The sequence below is a fragment of the Schistocerca gregaria genome, chromosome 5 (genome assembly GCF_023897955.1).
Source record: "Schistocerca gregaria isolate iqSchGreg1 chromosome 5, iqSchGreg1.2, whole genome shotgun sequence".
Lineage (NCBI taxonomy): Eukaryota > Metazoa > Arthropoda > Insecta > Orthoptera > Acrididae > Schistocerca > Schistocerca gregaria.
The window spans coordinates 56,727,296-56,741,183 of NC_064924.1; positions in this window are offsets into that span (position 1 = coordinate 56,727,296).

Sequence of the window (13,888 nt, forward strand, 5' to 3'; positions counted from 1 at the left end):
AGGGCCAACACCCGGCATCATGGTGTGGGGAGCGATCTCCTACACTGGCCGTACACCTCTGGTGACCGTCGAGGGGACACTGAATAGTGCACGGTACATCCAAACCGTCATCGAACCCATCGTTCTACCATTCCTAGACCGGCAAGGGAACTTGCTGTTCCAACAGGACAATGCACGTCCGCATGTATCCCGTGCCACCCAACGTGCTCTAGAAGGTGTGAGTCAACTACCCTGGCCAGCAAGATCTCCGGATCTGTCCCCCATTGAGCATGTTTGGGACTGGATGAAGCGTCGTCTCACACGGTCTGCACGTCCAGCACGAACGCTGGTCCAACTGAGGCGCCAGGTGGAAATGGCATGGCAAGCCGTTCCACAGGACTACATCCAGCATCTCTACGATCGTCTCCATGGGAGAATAGCAGCCTGCATTGCTGCGAAAGGTGGATATACACTGTACTAGTGCCGACATTGTGCATGCTCTGTTGCCTGTGTCTATGTGCCTGTGGTTCTGTCAGTGTGATCATGTGATGTATCTGACCCCAGGAATGTGTCAATAAAGTTTCCCCTTCCTGGGACAATGAATTCACGGTGTTCTTATTTCAATATCCAGGAGTGTATATATAGGGTGAGTCACCTAACGTTACCGCAGGATATATTTCGTAAACCACATCAAATACTGACGAATCGATTCCACAGACCGAACGTGAGGAGAGGGGCTAGTGTAATTGGTTAATACAAACCATAAAAAATGCACGGAAGTATGTTTTTTAACACAAACCTACGTTTTTTTTAAAAATGGAACCCCGTTAGTTTTGTTAGCACATCTGAACATATAAACAAATAAGTAATAAGTGCCGTTTGTTGCATTGTAAAATGTTAATTACATCCGGAGATATTGTAACCTAAAGTTGACGCTTGAGTACCACTCCTCCGCTGTTCGATCGTGTGTATCGGAGAGCACCGAATTACGTAGGGATCCAAAGGGAACGGTGATGGACCTTAGGTACAGAAGAGACTGGAACAGCACATTACGTCCACATGCTAACACCTTTTTATTGGTCATTTTCACTGACACACATGTAAATTACCATGAGGGGTGAGGTACACGTACACACGTGGTTTCCGTTTTCAATTACGGAGTGAAATAGAGTGTGTCCCGACATGTCAGGCCAATAGATGTTCAATGTGGTGGCCATCATTTGCTGCACACAATTGCAATCTCTTGTGTAATGAATGTCGTACACGCCGCTGTACATCTGATGTAATGTCGCCGCAGGCTGCCACAATACGTTGTATCATATCTTCTGTGGTTGTAGACACATCACACTACACATTCTCCTTTAACGTATCCATCAGAAAGAAGTCCAGAGGTGTAAGATCAGGAGAACGGGCTGGCCAATTTATGCGTCCTCCACGTACTATGAAATGCCCGTCGAACATCCTGTCAAGGGTCAGCCTAGAGTTAATTGCGGAATGTGCAGGTGCACCATCATGCTGATACCACATACGTCGAGGCGTTTCCAGTAGGACGCACTCTATTCCACTCCGTAATTGAAAACGGAAACCACGTGTGTACGTTTACCTCACCGTTCATGGTAATGTACATGTACGTCAGTGAAAATGACCAATAAAAATGTGGATGTAGTGTGCTGTACCAGTCTCTTCTGTACCTAAGGTCCATCACCGTTCCCTTTGGATCCCTACGTAATTCAGTGCTCTCCGATACACACGATCGAACAGCGGAGGAGTGGTACTCAAGCGTCAACTTGAGGATATAATATATCCGTATGTAATTAACATTTTACAATGCAACAAACGGCACTTATTACTTATTTGTTTATATGTCAGATGTGCTAACAAAACTAACGGGGTTCCATTTTTAAAAAAAACGTAGGTTTGTGTTAAAAAACATACTTCCGTGCATTTTTTATGGTTTGTATTAACCAATTACACTAGCCCCTCTCCGCACGTTCGGTCTGTGGAATCGATTCGTCAGTATTTGATGTGGTTTACGAAATATATCCTGCGGTAACGTTAGGTGACTCACCCTATATATACACTCCTGGATATTGAAATAAGAACACCGTGAATTCATTGTCCCAGGAAGGGGAAACTTTATTGACACATTCCTGGGGTCAGATGCATCACATGATCACACTGACAGAACCACAGGCACATAGATACAGGCAACAGAGCATGCACGATGTCGGCACTAGTACAGTGTATATCCACCTTTCGCAGCAATGCAGGCTGCTATTCTCCCATGGAGACGATCATAGAGATGCTGGATGTAGTCCTGTGGAACGGCTTGCCATGCCATTTCCACCTGGCGCCTCAGTTGGACCAGCGTTCGTGCTGGACGTGCAGACCGCGTGAGACGACGCTTCATCCAGTCCCAAACATGCTCAATGGGGGACAGATCCGGAGATCTTGCTGGCCAGGGTAGTTGACTTACACCTTCTAGAGCACGTTGGGTGGCACGGGATACATGCGGACGTGCATTGTCCTGTTGGAACAGCAACTTCCCTCGCCGGTCTAGGAATGGTAGAACGATGGGTTCGATGACGGTTTGGATATACCGTGCACTATTCAGTATCCCCTCGACGATCACCAGAGGTGTACGGCCAGTGTAGGAGATCGCTCCCCACACCATGATGCCGGGTGTTGGCCCTGTGTGCCTCGGTCGTATGGAGTCATGATTGTGGCCCAAACGTGCACGGCGCCAAACACGCATACGACCATCATTGGCACCAAGGCAGAAGCGACTCTCATCGCTGAAGACGACACGTCTCCATTCGTCCCTCCATTCTCGCCTGTCGCGACACCACTGGAGGCGGGCTGCACGATGTTGGGGCGTGAGTGGAAGACGGCCTAACGGTGTGCGGGACCGTAGCCCAGCTTCATGGAGACGGTTGCGAATGGTCCTCGCCGATACCCCAGGAGCAACGGTGTCCCTAATTTGCTGGGAAGTGGCGGTGCGGTCCCCTACGGCACTGTGTAGGATCCTACGGTCTTGGCGTGCATCTATGCGTCGCTGCGGTCCGGTCCCAGGTCGACGGGCACGTGCACCTTCCGCCGACCACTGGCGACAACATCGATGTACTGTGGAGACCTCACGCCCCACGTGTTGAGCCATTCGGCGGTACGTCCACCCGGCCTCCCGCATGCCCACTATATGCCCTCGCTCAAAGTCCGTCAACTGCACATACGGTTCACGTCCACGCTGTCGCGGCATGCTACCAGTGTTAAAGACTGCGATGGAGCTCTGTATGCCACGGCAAACTGGCTGACACTGACGGCGGCGGTGCGCAAATGCTGCGCAGCTAGAGCCATTCGACGGCCAACACCGCGGTTCCTGGTGTGTCCGCTCTGCCGTGCGTGTGATCATTGTTTGTACAGCCCTCTCGCAGTGTCCGGAGCAAGTATGGTGGGTCTGACTCACCGGTGTCAATGTGTTCTTTTTTCCATTTCCAGGAGTGTATATTCAAAAGGAATGGTCAATATTCAGGGATATGACAGGAATGATTTTTGGAATCAAAAAAGTCAAGTAAACAAGGGCTCTAAAACGCATACCTTAAAAGCTATCAGCAATTCTTGATATTCGATACTGTGAAACAAATCTCTTCTACTGCGAGCTCTTTGCTTTCCATGTTTTGGGAAGTGATAGTATGGACCAAAACAAGAAAAAATGTCCATATTCATGTGCTCTAAATTGCATACCGTAAGTGCTATGAGCACTTGTTCATGTTCGCTACTTTTTAACACAACCCTTCTAATGAAGGAGTGTTCATAACTTTTGAAGTATGTATCTTAGAGCACATGTTTACTGGCCTTTTTTTGTCTGTATTTAAAGCAAACAGCATGCAGTAGAAGAGATGTGTTTCACAGTATCACAGATCCAGAATCGCCCATAGCTCTTAATGTATGCGTTTTAGAGCCCATGTTTGCTAAACTTTTTTGTTTCGAATGATCGTGCCTCTCATATCCCTCGGTACTGAAACATGAAATATAAAAGCAGGAAATAAATATCGTGATTTTAAACTGGAGCTGAACATTTCGTGTCCGGAACAGGCGGCGTCACTTGCATTTGGCTCTGCTGCCGTAAGGTCCTCTATAGTGCATCTGGCAGGGTGCAGTGAGCAGGTGCACGTATCAAGCGTGGTTTGCAGTACTCCGCATTGGAGTCTAAGGACATGACCATTTATTAAGTCCCTCTAGATCTTGCGGTGCCCGTACGCAGTGTATTTAGTACCTTGCAGGTTCCTGTGTTTTCATCCCATCCTGTTGCTGGTTGCACTTTCGGCTCCATGCAGTGTTGATTTGAGGTCTCGCTCCAAAGGTACACTCTGGGCTTAGGTTGTTCATAGTCTCCCGTCGAGATCAGGACACTTGATTTTAATCGCTAGTGAGCCATTTGGAGACCGTAGACGAGGAGGCGTTCCGATTCAGCTGTTATCAGTCGTACCTCAAATGCTGCTGCTGCCTCTCTAAAAGATAGCTGGAGGGGTGATAACATATGTGTGGTGAATCTTGTCCAGAGATGTGGACTGGCTCCAGACATCCGCTGATGATTCCGCTTGTCTCGTCGAGGGCGACATCAACTTGCTCTGTAGCAGTCTGGGCAATCATGCTCCCGGCAGAGTGACAGTGGGTTAACGCTGAGGTTTTGAGCACCGTGGGTTTCACTCCTCATCTAGAGCTTATCAGCTTTCGGATGATATTATTTCTTCTGCAAACTTTTAGTTTGGTGTTAAGGCAGCGCTGCTCATTTGGAGGGCCCTATCTTGTATTACGAGCGGGTACTTGGGGCAATGGTCTCATAGTACCCCTTTCCATTCGATCTGTAGTTTTCTGTTGGCCTGTTTGTTCGCAAGGTGGAAGGAACACACTTGTGTTTTCGTTGAATTCGGCTTCAATTTGTTATTCCGATGACACAGATCTTAGAAATCGTTGTGAGCCAAAAGTCGCAGTACACCATGTTACGACAAAAACGGTATAGAAATAGTGGAACCTGAATATTCCAGTGTGATGTGGGTGAGATGGCCTGTCTGTAACGATATGTATGGAACACGGGCGCCATCTTGAAATCGATCAATGTGAATCTAAGTCAATTTTTTTTTTAAATGGATACATTTAACATCATCAAGATTTTCTGATAAGTTCATTCGTGCAAACAGAGTCGAAGTATCTGTTGTGATTCACAAGTTACGCCAGTTTTCTGTTGCAGGTAATTGAAAAGAGCCTTGACCAAGGGAGAGAGAAATGGTCATTTTGATGTCTGGAGAAGGAAGCTGCCGTGTCACACAAGCAGATTTTAACAATTTGCACCCAGAAAGACCTCCAAATTCACACATCACTTTCGGGTGCTTATTTTCCAAATTCCGAGGAACCAGGACTGTGGCTGACAAGTCACGGAGTGGCTGTCCTAAAAGTGCTACTGACGAGACAGCCTCGCCAATGTTGGCGTTCTTTGTGAAGAGCCCGCGGACCGCAGCACATGGCATTTGTCAGGAGAAATGGGAAACAGCCAGTCATCAATCGTACGAATCCTCTATGCTTATCAATGGCATCCACTCAAGACTCAGCTACTCCAGCACCTAGCAGAGGATGACCCACTCAGACATATGCATCTTTGCACGCAGCCCCAAAGAGCAAGTTAAACAAGATCCCTCTTTTGCACAAGGCCTGTTGTTCAGTGACGGGACAAACGTTTTTGTCAGTGGTTATAACACTTCCGTCTGCTGCTGCTGTACCATAACCTTAAAGCAGGTTGTGAAATAAAACAATCTTATTGAAGCAATTATGGTATAACGCAACAGAGCAGTGCTACCCTCTGAGAGGAATTTTGTTGTGTTGACCGTGTTGTACATAACGGAGGTGGCTTATCGGAAGTGAAAGTCAGAATTACGGAAATATTTGAACAGTAACAAACAAAATTTTGCCTATCTGTACCGTTTAACAGGTAAAGAAAACGGTCGCCAGCCTAACTAGGCAAGAGAATGATTAACATTCTCGTTCAAGAAAATAGTTATTAGTAACTTTAATGGATAAACACAACCTTTATTTTGTCACACGCGAGTTCAGTGAACTCTTGACACATACGTATGTTTTAAGATTGAAGCTAATAACTGGAGCAGCACATACTATTTGCAAACTTATAACAGATACCGAAACACACTATTACTTTAAGGGTTACACAAACTGGATGGTCTTTATAACGTTATTATTAGTATTCACTGCAGAATCATTAATTGGATATAGGTTAAGTCTCTCTCAGTTAAATACTTTACTGTTTAAAATGAAAGTTAATTGGAATCCACTAACAGGTTGCTTCTCACAATCATTTTAATAAAGAAATTATGGTTTTCATAATTAATGGTCTTTCCGTTACTTGTTACCGAGCATTAACACAATAGACAGACTGTGGATCCTGGTATACTATTCATATGCACTTCTAATACACAAGAGAGACATACACTTAGCAAACATGAGTATATAACGTTATATACTGCAGTTTTCCACTCTTACTACATTGAGAGATAAAATTAACACATATGTAAAATACTGACTAACCTTCTGTGATTTACAACAGGCAGTAATGAGATCATTTACGAAGCAAAACTTTATAAGCCTCTGTCTTACGAACTCTTAATTTGAAGTTGGCAACAATACATTAATAACCAGTTTTATTAGGAAAATTACTTTCATTAACTTTCTTTTTTATGTCCAAGAGGCACTAATTAGCAAAAACACTGGTCTTTAACGTTCTTTCAGTAGGGACACTCGGAAATCACTTTAGTTCAAACGGAGAGGAACCTGAGAGGTGTTATGATAAGGAGAAAAATCAAGGTAGGTACATAAACTCAGTTATAAATTACCTTATATTTGAGCACACTAACACATCCATTAAGCTGATCCTTCACTGTACATTGCTATAGTGCTCCATTACAGTGATTGCGCAATGAGGTGGCGATTGCATGTCGGTAGGTGGAATTGCAGGTAGAATTGCTGGACTCTGTCATTTCTTGGTGGCGATGATAGATACAGATTCCAGAATAGTTCCAGCTATTTATCCATCCATCCGAGGCATTGGAAAGTAGCGGAAAAAGCCTCTCTCGGGACCAGCGCAATATGCAACATTTACATGTCAGTGCACAGTTTGGTAGTTCGTCCCTGACCGGTGGCTCGCCCCCGACTGACTCTCAGTTCCACCTTTTCTACTTAGGCCAACCACAATTTGCGTGCGCTACACAGTTCCGTTCCCGAGGGGAACCACAACACCTTTTACATACAAACTAACTAAGAACCCTAAGTGAGGATCAGCAGTTTACATAACAGCAAACAAATACAATAAATAAATCAGAACATTTGCAAATATTGACATTTCTACCAAAAATTATTCACATAAAATTACAATTATATACAGTAAGATTGTTCCCTCCAAATGGAACAGATACACTACATTACATAGAATCAAATCATGACATCAAATTAAACAGAGAATAGAGTATACAATTTTGTGACATATATTCAATCAAACATATTTACAGGAGCTCAACGATGTAACATTAAATAAAACAAAAGCAAATAAATCCATACAGCACAAGTGCTGTGGTGTTACATGGTGAAGTCAACCGTCACTATCACAGATACTGGAGCCATCACAATCCACACTGGATAGAACCTTCCTAGATAATTGATGACGTAAAGATATCGCGTGATGTGGAGTATGGGGTACCCTTGTAGCTGGACCCATTTTCATTGGACAGAACCTAAATGCTCTCCGCTGTCTACTGCAAGAAGTGGTGTTTCCCTTAGGTCTGAATGAAGATGGCAGCTTTCCATCTTACATTCAACAGGATGGGGCTCCACCACACTACAGAGTAGTTGTTTGTGAGTGTTAGATGGACAATTTCCTGGTCATTGGATTGGCCAACTAGGTTCTGAGGAACAGCCACCATGATCACCTGATCTCAACCACTTGACGTTTATCTGAGGGGTCATTTAAAGTGGCCCGTATATGCATGGAAAACAGGAAACAAACACCATCTTTAATAAAGCAACGAAAAAGCATATGCCACTATTTTTGCGGAAATACTTCTGTGAGCGCATGAATATTGGATTCAGCACCTTCAAATGTGCGTTGACCGAGAGGGACACCATGTTGAACACATTAAGCGAGAATCCTAAATGACAGTACAGCCTGTAATTCCAGCCAAAATGTGTTGTAACTTTTGAATCATAACTGCTACTTGGAATCTGTTTACAGGAATGAACTTGTCAGAAAATTCTGATATGATATATCACCCAACCCACTTCCCATTTTTTTTTAAATGGTTTGGATTCAAGATGGTCGATTTCAAGTTGAAGCCCATGTCCGTTACATTCGGTCAAAGATAGATCACGTCACCGATACCTTGTTGGAATATTCAGGTTTCCCCATTCCTGCAGGGCTTTGGACATAACAGGGTGTACTGCGACTTTTGACTCACCCTGTGTAGCTGTTCGTACCCGCAGGAGGGGTGTATCATCGATGTAGATGTTGACGAGTAGTGGTGCCAACAAACTTCGCTGTTGCAAGCCATTCCTGTGGTTTCTCCATTTGCTTTGTTTTCACTGAAACTCTAGCAGGAACTGTGGAGCAGGTTTCTGATGATATTTGTAAGATTAATGACTGTCAATTGTAGCATATACTTTCTACATCAGGAGCAGAGATTGATGGTGTCATATACAGCCGTATTGTCGATGAAAACAGCACCCGTTGTACAGCCCTCTATGAAACCATTCTCGATGTACTGAGATAGACTCAGCGCTTGTGCGGTGCAGCTTTTTTCAGGACGATATTTGATATGAGGATCGGTTCCATGGCCAAAGTGAGGCGGTTTTGTATGAGACTTCGAAAATTTTATATGTATGGCATAACAGGAACATTGGAGGTAGCCCTTTGGATTGCTGGATTCTTTAATCGGTTTAAGAATAGCTATGATCTTGGCTTTTCGCCAAATTCTAGGAATTTGTAGACAGGCAGTGAACATGTCCAGTAGCCACTGTTTAGCTTTCGATCTGAAATGTTGTAAGGTGCCAGGACATGGGCACTTACACGTTAGCTTATCAACATTAGTATTAACAATAAAGGGACTGGCAAGGGCATCAGATCATGACTCTATTGAATTATAATAAATATGAGGCACTCTCGAGCAGTATTCCCTGCATGTCTGCATGACTGAGCCACTAACTTCAAGCGTTGGCGAAAAGTGTCGGAAGCTGAGAATTGTGAAATATAAAGTCTGCAGATGGCCGTAGTTCTCCGGGCCGCCGTGGGCGGCAGGTTTCGGTCACCGGAAACGCGGCACAATACGGAGCTTTTGGGGATAGTCCGGTATCAGGAGCCACCTGTGTTGGGCAACACGTGGCGATGACGGGAATTTCGTTTGCTTAGGTGCGTTATGACCTACTCGATCATTGGGTAGATCTGCCGTTGGAAGGATTTCGGCGATGATAGAGCATTCGACATTGGCCGAAACTGAGTATTCTTCAGTCGCGTTTTCGTGCGGGAGACAGGAGAATGGTGGAGAGAGTGGACTTCGCCTTCAGCCATCGAGCGGTACGGACTTGGAGACGGCGTCTTGGCCATCGTCTTCGGAGGGAGATACACGGTTTGTATCGCAGCACTGCACCAACGCGTGTTCCGTGCAGAGTTAGAGCTCTTTGTGTGCTCAGAAGCGAGATTTTCACCAACGCTTAACCACTTCCAACAACTTACCTAATATTCTCGATCTGGTAGTTATCCTTGTGAGGTGCTGATTATTTATCAACGTAGCTGCTGGTAATAGGGGCGCGTAATTGCAAATTGTTAATGTGCCATTCTCAGGAGTGTGTCGGTGGACAAAGAAATTCACTTTTTTTTCTTAATTTTGTCAGTTGTGGGGGATATCAAATTAAAATGCCAGTATTACAATGGAATTATCGACTTCATTATAGCTAGCATTTATCCTGTCCCAGTAAGCTTTACATATACTCTCGTCACTGCACAGCTTGCCCAGACGGAAAGGAAAGAAGGTTAGCGGTCTTCTGAGTCAGCGACGGACAAATAAGCTTACAATAGAATGAAATTTTCGCTCTGCAGCGGAGTGTGCGCTGATATGAAACTTCCTGGCAGATTAAAACTGTGTGCCCGACCGAGACTCGAACTCGGGACCTTTGCCTCTCGCGGGCAAGTGCTCTACCATCTGAGCTACCCAAGCCCGACTCACGCCCGCTACTCACAGCTATATTTCTGTTTGGAAGGTAGGAGACGAGATACTGGCAGAAGTAAAGCTGTGAGTACGGGGCGTGAGTCGTGCTTCGGTAGCTCAGATGGTAGAGCACTTGCCCGCGAAAGGCAAAGGTCCCGAGTTGGAGTCGCGGTCGGGCACACAGTTTTAATCTGCCAGGAAGTTTCAAGCTTACAATGTTTGGTCTGCTCAGTCTGGATGTCGTCTAGTCCAGCGACCTCCTGTGGTTTGTATTTCTTTATGGCATTATTCAGCTCTTCTATAGGAAAAGGGGAGGATAGTTTGGTCTATCCGGCTACTATTGGTTTCATTTTCATTGGACGTTTGATGTGGCTTGTCATTCGTAACCAGCTGAGTGGCTGTTTGATCTGCCATTACGTTGACATAGGATCTTGAATGAGTTGCATCGCTGTTAGGTGTTTCAGTTTTTTTTTGCCCTTGTACTGAAATCATTTTCTCTTTAAAGCGAAAGGGAGAAAATCATACCTCTTATGTATGTGTAGCATTCTCTTGTGCCTGTGTTGCATTCTGTACTTTTAGATGCCTGTACCTAGGAGGAAGCAACGTAATCTGTGGCGAGGCGACGCGCTTCCGGTAAACTTTTCCTCTCTCAGTTTTTCTCGAATCGCCGCAGCCGAGATTGCCGGCAGCACGCCCGCTCGGCGAGTTAGCGGAGAGGCCGCCCGCCTCCCGTAATTGCGGGGGTTGGGGCTGCGGCCTTGAGATCGCAGTAACCACCCCCAACGACGGCCCCTCCACCCCCGCACAGCCGTTATCGCGGCCGGAAATCGAAAATTAAATCTGTACCGCCGCCCTGTGTGGTTGGCCTACGGGTCCAGGCGGAGCCTGCTACGGACACCGCCACACACAATGACCGGGAAGCAGGGCGTTTGCAGTCGTCACAAGCGCGGAAAAGGAGAGAATAAAAAAAAGAGAACAGTGAATAAAGGAAGAGAAGAGGGTAATGGGAAGTGCGGCTAGCAAGCCATTTCCGCCGCTCTCCGGAAGCACCGCGTCGCGGCCGGGAAGAAGCGTGCAGTATACTTAAAGTTTTCTTTTCGTTTTCCTGCCTCGTCTCCTTTTCATTGAGTCGGAACAGATGGCTGCTGTAAGGAAAATTTGCAGTCCTTCGAGCTCGTCTGTTCTAATAAAACGGAAAATTACAGTCAAGGGCACGATATTTGACACGCACAGCACAGGCAGGTACGTTGGAGATGAGTCTGTGGAGTACACTCCACTCCATTCGTGTGACTCAAGCTGTTCGAAAGTTTTAGAAATATCTTTAAAACTTGGAATGTAATTCATGAAATATTCATCATTTGGGTTTGCTGCTCGTGCATTGGCTGTGTTTGCAGATAAATTTGTTTTGCAAACCACATTTTTCCATATACACACAAATATGTTTCATCACATTTGTGCCCTCATCATATCCGAGAAACGTGGACATTTTTTGAGTGACAGCTAACGTTCAAAAATCTGACCTATAAACAGTTTTTGTTTGTTGTTATCATTGCCTCAATTTTACTTTATGGGGTTATAAAGTACACTTTGTACATTATCAGGTACTGCTACTAAATTATGCTAATGTGAATTTGCCTAGCGAGTTAACAAAAAGGTTCAAATGGCTCTGAGCACTATTGGACTTAACATCTGAGGTCATCAGTACCCTAGAACTCAGAACTACTTAAACCCAACTAACCTAAGAACATCATACACATCCATGCCCGAGGCAGGTGCGACCGTAGCGGTCGCGCGGTTCCAGACTGTAGCGCCTAGAACCGCTCGGCCAACCCGGCCGGTGCGAGTTAACGCATCACTTCACAACTAAACGTAATTTCATTGTGTAAAGATATTTTGCGTCTATATTTTCCATTACTTGCGTTTCGCTAAGGCAAATCTTTTTTTCTGTGTTCCCTAGAGTTATTGATAACCTCACACTTTACAACACTATCAGCTACTATTGCTATAGCACTTCGCTAATAGTGTTACTCGTTTGAAAATAGTTTTTCTGTCACTTGGTACTAATAGTTAAGGAATCGGCCTATGTCTCGTTATCAGAAAGAATATGTTCAATAGGTACAGTATCTGAATTATCGGAAATCGAACCAAAGTTCTATCAGTTATAAACGTAAACTGTAATTACGTAATTAAAACGGTCGCCATCAAAATTACGCAAAGTGGTGCCAGGCGTTAACATTGTTTATTAACAAAATTAATTACTCGGTAGTAAACTTCTGTTTTGTAAAAGGGACTCGAACCAACAACACAGTATAGCAAGTCCTGGAACACCGGTAACACAGGTGGAATCTTACAATTGTTCTGGCAACAAACTGTCTCTCACTAACATACACTTTCAAACAACTTTTACAACAAAGGTAATGTTTCGTACACATTCTCACGACATGGGAGAGCAACAAAATTAATTTGGACTTAAAGAGCTATTCCATATCAACTATGGAAAACTCTACATAGAATTGATCTTCAAATGGTTATATTACCTGATCAGATTACTGTATGTTTTCCCACAGAGCATTTACCTCTAAGCATTAAGTAGCGCAGAGGTGAAATATGTGGCCACTGAATCTATTATGATCTGAACGATTGCAGCCAGTTAATCACGAAAGGACATAAAAGCTGTAAAAATGGCTCTGACCACTATTCGACCTTAACACCCGAGGTCATCAGTCCCCTAGAACTTAGAACTACTTAAACCTAACAAACCTAAGGACATCACACAACCATGCCCGAAGAAGGATTCGAACCTGCGACCGTAGCAGCAGCGCGGTTCCGGACTGAAGGGCCTAGAACCGCTTGGCCACAACGTCCGGCGCTGTTAAAGTCATTGTTGCACTACGTAAGTTATTTTGTTGTAATACCGGCTCCACATTTTAGCAGAGGGGACCGAGAAATTATACTACTAGCTGACTAAGATCAGAACCAAACCGTTCTGGTAAGCCATAGTCAGGTAATGCTTTTGCACACAAATAAATGAATATACACTCAGGTGACAAAAATCATGGGACACCTCCTAATATCGTGTTGGACCTTCTATTGCACAGTGTAGTGTAGCAACTCGACGAGGCATGGAAGTCCCGTGCAGAAACATTGAGCCAGGCTGCCCATATAGCCGTCCAAAACTGCGAAAGTGCAGATGCTGCGTACAAACTGACCTCTCGATTATATCGTGTAAATGTTGGATGGGATTCACGTCAGCCCATCCGAGTGGCCAAATTATTCGCTCGAACTGTCTAGAATGTTCTTCCAACCAGTCGCGAGAATTGTGGGCCGATGGCATGACATCATTTGGAACATGAAGTACATGAATGGCTGCAGATGGTCTCCAAGTAGCCGAACATGACTATTTCCAGTCAATGATTGGTTCACTAGGACCAGAGGACCCAGTCCACTCCATGTAAACTCAGCCCACACAGTCACAAAGACACCACCACCTTGCAAAGCGCGTTCTTGACGTCTTGGGTCGATGGCTTCGTGGGGTCTGCGCCGTACAGGAATCCTGCCATCAGATCTTACCAAATTAAGTCGGGACTCATTTAACCAGGCCACGATTTTCCAGTCGTCTAAGATCCAACCGGTATGGTCACGAGCTCTGGAGA